General features: G+C 36.8%; 1 long non-coding RNA gene across 1 annotated transcript; it reads right to left on the bottom strand.

The window, feature by feature from the left end:
* Positions 1-3595: 3595 nt before the first annotated feature.
* Positions 3596-6033, bottom strand: LOC125184552 (uncharacterized). Its single transcript, XR_007168723.2, has 3 exons — positions 5898-6033; positions 5210-5347; positions 3596-3817 (listed from the first exon to the last, which is right to left on the bottom strand). It is a non-coding gene; the product is annotated as an uncharacterized lncRNA (long non-coding RNA).
* Between the last annotated feature and the right edge of the window lie 850 nt (positions 6034-6883).

A 6883-nucleotide genomic window follows, 5' to 3' on the forward strand; every position in this document is an offset into this window, starting at 1 on the left:
ACAGAAAGGATGCAACAAATCATTGCAGGTTTTTGTTTGCTTGTTTGTTTTAAAACTGAGTGAAAGAAGGAGATAGCATTTTTTTTTTACTGTAATGAAAAAAATAAAATGGAAAATGTTGAAAGAAGTCTCTTTAAACATTTGAAGGCTTGTCAGGCAGGATGATCATTTAAGGTTTTACAGGGAAGAGTTCTCATGGGACTCTAAATACAGAAATCATAGTTTACATAAGCAGAAAAAAATAATAGTCCGGTAATAAAAACAACACAACTAGTGGTGCTTGGGAATTCTGGATTGAATGCTGCTTCAAACCACTCTTACAAGATAGAATGGAAAGTGATGTGTAAAGAAAAAAGAACAAAATGTCAATGGTATGATTTCCTGAGCACAGAGCTGACAGGTTACTTTACATACTGTAGGCAAAAGCATAGACCCCTGAAAGCAAAATCCTCTCTTGAGTCCAGAAACAGTAGTGTAAATTTACTACAACATCTATAGCAGTTAACTAGATGACTAGTGTGCCATTATTCACAGAACCTGAAGTATTTTATGCATTCCTATAGGTGAGAAATACTTTCTAACAACAATGATCTTTTCCTTGCTCCACTGCTTTTTAATTAACATTCCTTGAGCCATTTCCCTTGTTCTCGTACTATTCTCCAATACTCTTTGCACTGTTCTTCATCTGCTGAAAGTGAACAAACAAACAGACAAAACTAATAATTTTCCTTCCACTTCTGTTTAAAGCTATTTTGGTGACATTTTTTAGAGTCATAGGACTCTAGAATACGCCTGATCAAGAATGATCAGTCTGAGGTTTTGAAGATACTAAACAAAGCAGACCAAAGTGTGCTCCCAATTTATACACTGATTAGTTAGCACGACATAGAGAGATAATTTAAATACTGCTGATGTAAAAAGAAGGAGGCAATCTACTGTGCACAGATGTCAACATTTAATCCTGAAAAGGCAATAAGCTGCACCATGCCATCTGCTGACACTGTATTTGTTTGTATTCTGTGACAGAGATCACCACTGAGGCAGGCACTGATGGCATGAAAGATAGAGCTGAGAATTGTGAGGTGGATTGCGAGCTCTTTCCTGGAGGTTTGGTGACTGAAATAATATCAAGCTGAAGCAGTGGATGTGCATGCTAATCCTCTCAGCACTTTGGGTTCCCTGAAGATGCAGTCTTGTGACCTATCTGACATGGGCCATGGTGGCAAACCTCTGGCTAATGCATATAAATTTCTTTCTAAGGAAAATATAGATTCCTTGGGAGTTGGGGAAAGGGAAGTTAGTGTCTCCCTCAAACTGTTTCATGAAGTCAGGGAAAGGCTGGAGTTGTTTCTTGGTCCAGCTGCTTAGACAAGCCTAAGAACTATTCTAGCTGTTGCAAAAGAGGGTGAAGGTAGTATTGAGAAGATGGCCACAGATGAAAAGAAGTTTAGTTCGTATAGCTGAAAGATCACCTCAATGACAGGCACTAAGGACCTGTATTGTCTTATTTTTGTGCTTAGAGTAGAATATGCTCTTTAGCTGTATGGTGTTCCTCCTTTTTATTTGAATAGAGGGATTCAAAAGCAGTGAAGGTGCTCCTAATGTAAGAATTCTGTGGCTCTCAGCGTGATCAAGACATGCCCTTTCTCTAGGATAGCTAATGGCATGGGAGAAGATGAGAACCATAGTTTCAAGTATTAGTGCTGATGGCTCAGTCATACCCACTGCAATTGACCTTTCGGAATATCAACTAATTTGAGACCAAAAAGCAATATGTTTCCTTTAAAATTCTCTGTGCCTGATTATTATTATTACCCCAGATTGAATGTTTCTCTCCCTCTGCAGCTGGAATTTTAATTGTCTGTTCTGTCTCTGTAACAGCTGCTAAGAAGCTTTGCTCTTCCCCTAACTGCTCCCTTACTTCTACATAATACGAAATGCAGTTAAATTTTGTTATCCCCGCATACTTATTTTTCATCTCATTTCAATTCATTTGGCTTCTTAAGAAATGGGTTGGGCCTTAATGTGTTTTAAAAGTGTTGATGTTTTTCTCAGATTGACAAGTATTGACATACAAGCATGTTGAAGCTTTGTTTGTAGATGGCATCTAAATGCAGTGAAAGCATTCCACTGTTCATTCCTTGGAATGCTGAGCCTTGCTAGATTTGTGAAAGGAAAAAAAATATATAAAAAATTGCCTTGTATATGTATGTTGTGACAGTATAGAGAAAGCTGTATCTAGAAGATGAAGAAGATGACCTATTGATATTTCAGCACTATAAGCTGAAAATGCTTTTCAGAACCATCACCTACACTTTTCTTCTTGGGTTGAACATTATCCCCCCTTGCTCAAAACTGAATGATTTCTCCTCTTGGAAGGCCAGCAATGTGTCCTTTCCAGGCATCTCCTGCTCAGATTCAAATTTCTGGGATCTGTTCCAGGGATTCATGGTGTGATTTGGAGGCTGGCCAGCACACACATTGTGCTGCACATTTCCTTATCTGAAGAGGCAGCTAGCGAATGTTGTTATAAGAACAAGCCCCTTTTTCCTCCGTTCATTTGATTTTTCAAGTTGCAATGCTCCTGTGTCTCTAGAGCTGATTGGAAGGTCTGAGAAAAGACTGTAAATAAGCCAATCATGAATGTGTGTCCTAAATAATGACTTTGGCTACTAATAGGAGTATTTAGATACAGGAGCAAGTGCTCTTATTGGCTGCCAAAGGGCAGGATTTGTACATTTACTAGTAAGATAGGACTGACAATCTGCTTCACAGAGAAAATACATCTGGGCTGACCTTATGTGTGTTGGCCGTCTAGGAAAGCAAATAATCAAGGCCAATGAAATGAAAAGGGTCATCAATATAAATATTTGGTTGTTGTTTACAAATAACTAATGTTCCATGTTTGTGCAAACAGTGAGGCCCTGCCTGTAGTCTGTGATCCCTGACTGGAAACACTAGATCAGCAGCGATGGTTTAGGAATGGCACAGCTTAATGGATGCTCTGTAGACTCTGAAGGCAAACTATGTTAAAATGAAAACACGGTTTCTCCATCAGCAAATATAGAATAACTAATTTTCTCTTACAACCTCATTTTGAATATTGGTAAATAGATGATTTTAAAAAAAATGTTACACACTAATTTTCTATGTCCTCATTTATTTGATACTGCCTCTCTTTGTTTTAGAGAAGACTAAAGCTTAGTGGCTCAAAAGTGGTAGATTTTGCCTGCCCTATATTATCTATCTTATGAGAGGTAACAAACTAAAAACAGTTTTCAAAAACTAGTAAATACTTTCCCATGAAATTGAGGTCTTTGGACCACTTAATATTTGAACACTGGAATCTGAACATTCTCAAAATCTCTAGTCACTTTTGAGAAAATCATATGTCATAAATCAGACATCTGATTTAATGATCTCAAAACTGTGTTAGCAATAGTAAAGCTATTTTGGAAAGTGTTAAAAATGGAGTATCACCACTATCTACAGTATATCTGATGGCAAAGCCTGAACCCAACCCAGCAAACTGCAGGAAATCCCAGGTACCCCAGTTCCTGGGACAAACAGGAACTGGCCAGGAGCTTAGAACAAGCAAACCTGTAGCACTGTTTGGGAAATAAGGTGCAGAGGAATAAAAGTAGATATGCAGAGTGAGCAAGCAATACCCCTGAAACTGGAAATAATCCTCCTGCAGACTTCTCAGGTCACCTCTTTGCTTGGGATGAAGAGCTCTTTGGTTGTCTTGTAAGAGTAACGCCTTTAGAAGGTACATCTGTAATCCCAGCAGTCAAACAACAGGATCACATCTTGCTTTCTGTGAAGCAAAACCATCCAATATGAAAATGGAGCTTTGCTCCTTCCTTCTCAAGCTGTCTCATGTCAATTCTCAGAAGCATATCTCTGAGTGAATGTTATCAGGACGTGTTATCAGGATGAAATGACATAAGCACTGATACACATCAAATACCCTGACAATCAAATATGAATGTCAGAATGCCATATTTTGCCAGCTTCCGGCTTCCTAAGCACCTGTTCTTTTTATGCCACTTACTCCTCTAAAATTCAAGCATGCATGTGAGCCTCCTGTAAGTAATCCATGTTATGCAGGAGAAGCCTATAGACTGAGAACAGTAGCAAGTGTCTGTTGAGGACACAGGTACTTTTGTAGATCTTGGCCTGCATCACTGTGGCTAATGTAAGTGAGACATGCTTGTGTAAAATAAATGTGTATGGCTCTTATGAAAATTTGATTTTACAAATTAAACTGGGAATGCTGGGATTTTGTAGTAACTCTGGCAGTAGCCTGCAAAAAACAGCAAAAGTACGCTATGCCTGAAATACAGGCTAAGAAACTACTAATGTTAATGGCACATTTAATTCCAGATATAAATGGGATATCAATAATATTTTGATATTTAACTATGTGCTTACTGGGAAGAAAAGCAGATCAGAAAAAAGATCTCTGACAAAGTCTTTACTTTTCCAAAGCTAGTTCAGGTAACTGAACACACAGGAAGGATTATGTCTGGATTCTAAAGAATCAACTGCATAGTTCTGTGAAAACAAAAATTTGTTGGGAATTAATTAGGTAAATGGAAGTTAAACCCTTGTTATACATGAAAGATAAAATCCTTATTTGAATGCAAACATATTTTTCCAATGAAAGTAATGTATGAGGATATGATTTTGTGTCCTCTGAATACATCAATGACAGTTTACTTTCTAGAAATATCATACATAAAGAATAAAAGAATGTAAAAAAGTTGTGAAAGAAAAATCAGGCAATGTATGAACAGTCTCAAGTGAACTGTGCCAATGGACAGATTCTGACTGAAACCAAAATTTGACCCTTTAAAACGTTAGCAGATATTCCTGTTGTAATTACACCATTTACAGGGGGTGGAGGAGGCGAAGAAGGGGCCATTGAGAAGGAAGATCTTTGGATGGTTATGATGCCGTGACTCAGCTACATTTAAGCAAACAGACTGCATTTAAAAACACTGAGTATAGGTCTCTTCCAAACCACTTTATAAAGAGGTTTAACCTGTGTGTCTGAAAGGTGACATCTGTGTCTCCCCTACATTTATGAGTATCAGAAGGAATACTCCTTCTGTCTATGGAGATATTTCATGCATTTTAAGTGAGGAAAATATCTAATTCCTGCAGAGTAGTGTGTTTATACTTCATTTATGAGGAAGTTACTTACAGAGAGGATGAGCAGAAGCCCTGTCATTTGGCCATGATGTCCCCAGTTCCTGGCCTTCCAGAAGGATAGTGCTCAAAGTTTGCCAACAGAACTTCTGATTCTGTACTGACCAACATAAAGTCAACTCCACTGATAGCCCTGCAACCAGCACAAAAACACATCACAGCTTCTTTATTTAAGGAAAATATGAGAGTCCTTGCAAGTGCACGATTTACAAGTAGAAATTCACAAAAAAATGGAAAACAAAGACTTAATGAGGAGATGCAGTTAAAAAATATGTTTTTCTTTTTATTTCCTTAAATGTTTAAAGTCTCCATTAAGATTTTCCAAAACAATGACACGACAACATGCAAGAATCAAATGACAAGCTGTAATTTCCCTGGTGATGCATAGAATAAATTACAGTCAGAAAGCAGTTTTTTTAAGGAAAAGCCTTTTCAAACTTTGGTGCAGCCAAAGCAACTGGATGGCTTAAGAACTAAAGCTTCGATTTTAACCTCAAACTCATATGTGTGAAAGTTTAAATATGTATTTAACCAGCTTTTCAAGCCATATAAACTGATACTCCATCTTTAAGCATAAAAAAGAAAAATTAAGAGACTTTTCTTCAGCCATGCTACCAAAGCTAGGCTCAGAGGGATAATGTGATTCACCACAGTTCAAAATACACATAGAAGACCCTACTCACCCCCGCCTCCAACTACTTCATGGAATTTGTCGTGATGAAAACCAATTTCAGTAAGGAACAGTACAGTTGTCTCATGCATGTCTGGGGCATAGTAGCTCAGTGAAAATCTCTGCTTAAGGATAAAGCAACATTCTCAAAGGCAAAGAAATGTTAGTATGAAGTTAAATTGATGTAAAAATAACATATCCTCTACTATACTCATTTAAGTATGCAATAACATCGTAAATGTTGTAGCAACAGTATAATTTACCCATGCTTAGTACATTGGGGACATTTTGGTTTCACATTGGATTAAAAAAAAAAAAAAAAAAGAGCTACTTGCATTAAATATTTCTTGAAAAGAAAGTTAGAGAATATATTACTTCTTTTCTAGAGCACAGAAGAGCCAGCAACTGAATTTCCCTGAATTCTTCTCTTTCACAAGTATTTCCTATAAATTGTAGAGCCTTCCAAACCAGGGCTCTGGACTAGCTGCATAACTATTTTGATACCATGCAGTTGGTGCATCAAAAAATGTAATGCTAACAAAATTTAAAAATAGTAAATCTGATTGCTTTTCTATACTGATGGAAGATCTTTGCCGAAAATGCAGATCTTACTTACCAGCAGTTCCTATTTCTCACAATAAGCTCTATTACAGATCTTTTCAACAAAAATTGATCATTTTTGATAAACAGTAGATAAAACCCACACTCTTTTGTCTATACAGTGATGCTAAAAGTTTCTTTTCAAATGAAAACATGATATACAGCTCTTCCACCATTTTCTTCAGAGCAGAATAACAAAAAAGATTATTTTTGTTCTGCCAGCAATACTTTTTCTATTTTGTTATAGATGGAATACACAGATAGCATACACTACATTCTTTTGCAAAATTGTGTGGAATTAATTTTGGTTGAAAAAAAAAAGTCACTGTTGAAATGCTGACATTTCAAAGCTCTTTGTTTTAAAGGATTTGAAATTAACATTGTTTACTGTGATTTATG

The sequence above is a fragment of the Anser cygnoides genome, chromosome 3 (genome assembly GCF_040182565.1).
Source record: "Anser cygnoides isolate HZ-2024a breed goose chromosome 3, Taihu_goose_T2T_genome, whole genome shotgun sequence".
In the NCBI taxonomy this organism is placed as follows: Eukaryota; Metazoa; Chordata; class Aves; order Anseriformes; family Anatidae; genus Anser; species Anser cygnoides.